Here is a 2,855-nt window from a genome sequence, read left to right on the forward strand (position 1 = left end):
TAGTGATAGTTGCTAATAAACTCAGTTATGCTTACAGTAACGTAGTAAGTGTTTTGAACAACCTCAAAGTGAAGCTGACAGTCATGTAGTAAGAGTTGCTACTAACCTCAAAATAATACTACGGTGATGTCGTAAGAATTGCTAATGATATCAACATGATGTGACAGTGATGTAGTAAGAATTGCTAATGATCTCAAAATGATGCTACAGTGATGCCGGAAGAATTGCTAATGAATTCAAGAATGATGCTGACAGTAATGTAGTGATAGTTGCTAATAAACTCAAAGTGATGCTGACAGTAATTTATGAAGAGTTGCTAAAAACCTTAAAATAATGACACAGTAATGAAGTAAGAGTTGCTATGAAACTAAAAATAATGCGACAGTGATGTAAGAAGAATTGCTAATGATCTCAAAACGATGCGACAGTGATGTCGTCAGAATTGAGAGTCGGGGTTTTCCAAGTTGATCTCCTCCCACGCATGAATTCTCTGGTATCATTCCACTTACTGCGAAGACGAGCCGTGGATGTATTGTCCTGAGCCCAGGGCTTGTCAGATACCATGACCCTCAACTAAATGTGGCAGAAACCCTGCCCTCTTCATTTAGGGCTGGAAGGTGTGAGAGACACTGGGAGCTCATCGAGGCTACGTCCTCCGCGGTCTCCTCAGGCTGGCCAGCACAAGAGGAGACCGCCAACTGGCCGGGACAGGCGGTCACCGTTGTTGTTGTTGCCGCCGTGGTCGGCCTTTCTTTCTTTCTTTCCTTTTTTCACACGATCACAGGGGAGAGCGCGGACGCAGTCCCCCACTGTCAGAAATTATGCAGTTGAGATTCCCACATTTGGGGAATTCACCAGGGTCAGCACAGCCCCAGTGCAATGGCTGAGCCTCACCCGGGGAGAACCACCTTGCTGATCATGGTATCTCCCCTGCAAGGTAAGTATGACTCGCTGAGCTTAGGAACAGACATGATCTCCAGGGACACAGCCTTCTGACTGACAGGCAGGGAGGCCGACACAGCGCCTGATCTTTCCTACCTTGTGCCAATCTGCCGCGTGCGCAGCCCCCTTTGTTTCTCACAAAGATGCCGGATGTCGGATATCCCAAGCCCGGGAAGCTCAGGCACATTGAAGGTTCAGGTCTTTCAGAGTGCATTCCAAAGCCTTTTGGGAAAGGCTCCGAGAGCAGTGCCGTCAGCGGACCTCCATCCTTATCTGGAGTGCAAACGGAGCCACAACTTGACGCCCAGCGGCAGCGCGGGCGGAAATCCAGCCCCGGCCTCATGTGCAGCACTCGAGAGTTGGCCTGAAGAGCACGGGATTTGCTCCTGACAAAAGGGGAGGGGCCCGCACTGTTCCCGGAAGGCCATTGCGGCCGCAGGCTGAGGAAAAGCTGCAGTGCAGGAGGAGAACCCTGGTCCGGCTTTGGGTGGAGCAGGTGAGCGAGTGCCTGGCGGAGGCTTGTTTTATTTCCGACGAGAAATGCGGGGCATTGCACCACTCCTGGAAACACTGCAATACCAGGTTGATGCGTGGAAAGGACGGAGCAAGCTCCCGTTCCGTCTCCCTGTTCCAAAAAGCAATTTAATATATGGTTCCCGGATAGGGAACGTACCAGATATTAAACTGATAAGAACAGATACTACACTTGATCTTAGCCAAAAGGCCGAGAAGCGATGCCTGTCAGCCACCCGACGTGAGAGCCAGCACCCCCGGTACAGCCAATCCCGGCCGCGGCTGTGGGCAGGAACTGCAACATTTTGGGTGGCGACACAAAATGCAGTGCCATAAACACTACATCTGGCACACTGGTTGTCCCCACTGCTATCCAAAGCAAAGGCAATCGGTGCCTTCACCCTGCTATGCTAGTGGGGCGACTCAAAGTAAAACAAAGCGGTGTTCAAAGCCACAACCCAGCGACTCATCCTGGAGTCGGGGTTTTCCAAGTTGATCTCCTCCCACGCATGAATTCTCTGGTATCATTCCACTTACTGCGAAGACGAGCCGTGGATGTATTGTCCTGAGCCCAGGGCTTGTCAGATACCATGACCCTCAACTAAATGTGGCAGAAACCCTGCCCTCTTCATTTAGGGCTGGAAGGTGTGAGAGATACTGGGAGCTCATCGAGGCTACGTCCTCCGCGGTCTCCTCAGGCTGGCCAGCACAAGAGGAGACCGCCAACTGGCCGGGACAGGCAGTCACCGTTGTTGCCGCCGTCGTCGGCCTTTCTTTCTTTCTTTCCTTTTTTCACATGATCACAGGGGAGAGCGCGGACGCAGTCCCCCACTGTCAGAAATTATGCAGTTGAGACTCCCACATTTGGGGAATTCACCAGGGTATCCAAAGCCCGGGAAGCTCGGCCGATGCCGTTTTCAAGGCTCACCTTGTCGCTCGGTGAACCAGCGTGGCCTCGAGCCGCATTAGAATTGCTAATGAACTCAAAATGATGCTAAAAGTAATGTTGTGAAAGTTTCGAATAACCTCAAAGTAATGCTGACAGTCATGTAGTAAGAGTTTCTATGAACTTCAAAATAATGCGACAATGATGTCGGAAGAATTGCTAATAATCTCAAAATAATGCGACAGTGATGTCGGAAGAATTGCGAATGAACTCAAAATGATGCTGACGGTAATTTTGTAAAAGTTGAAACTAACCTCAAATTGATAATACAGTGATGTCGTAAGAATTGCTAATAAACTCAAAATGATGCTAACAGTAATTTAGTGATAGTTGCTAATAAACTCAGTGATGCTTACAGTAATGTAGTAAGTGTTTCGAACAACCTCAAAGTGATGCTGACAGTCATGTAGTAAGAGTTGCTACTAACCTCAAAATAATGCAACAGTAATGTAGT

At 49.0% G+C, this 2,855-nt stretch overlaps 2 non-coding genes across 2 annotated transcripts; both read right to left on the minus strand.

Annotated features, from left to right (window-relative positions):
• Positions 1-781: 781 nt before the first annotated feature.
• LOC147270479 (U1 spliceosomal RNA) lies at positions 782-945 on the minus strand. Its single transcript, XR_015116866.1, has one exon. It is a non-coding gene; the product is annotated as a U1 spliceosomal RNA (small nuclear RNA).
• Positions 946-1,487: 542 nt separating this feature from the next.
• LOC147270480 (U2 spliceosomal RNA) lies at positions 1,488-1,678 on the minus strand. Its single transcript, XR_015117250.1, has one exon. It is a non-coding gene; the product is annotated as a U2 spliceosomal RNA (small nuclear RNA).
• Between the last annotated feature and the right edge of the window lie 1,177 nt (positions 1,679-2,855).

This window comes from Aulostomus chinensis, chromosome 1, assembly GCF_037954235.1.
Source record: "Aulostomus chinensis isolate RoL2024-O1b breed Wild chromosome 1, RoL_Achi_v1.0, whole genome shotgun sequence".
Taxonomy (NCBI): Eukaryota; Metazoa; Chordata; class Actinopteri; order Syngnathiformes; family Aulostomidae; genus Aulostomus; species Aulostomus chinensis.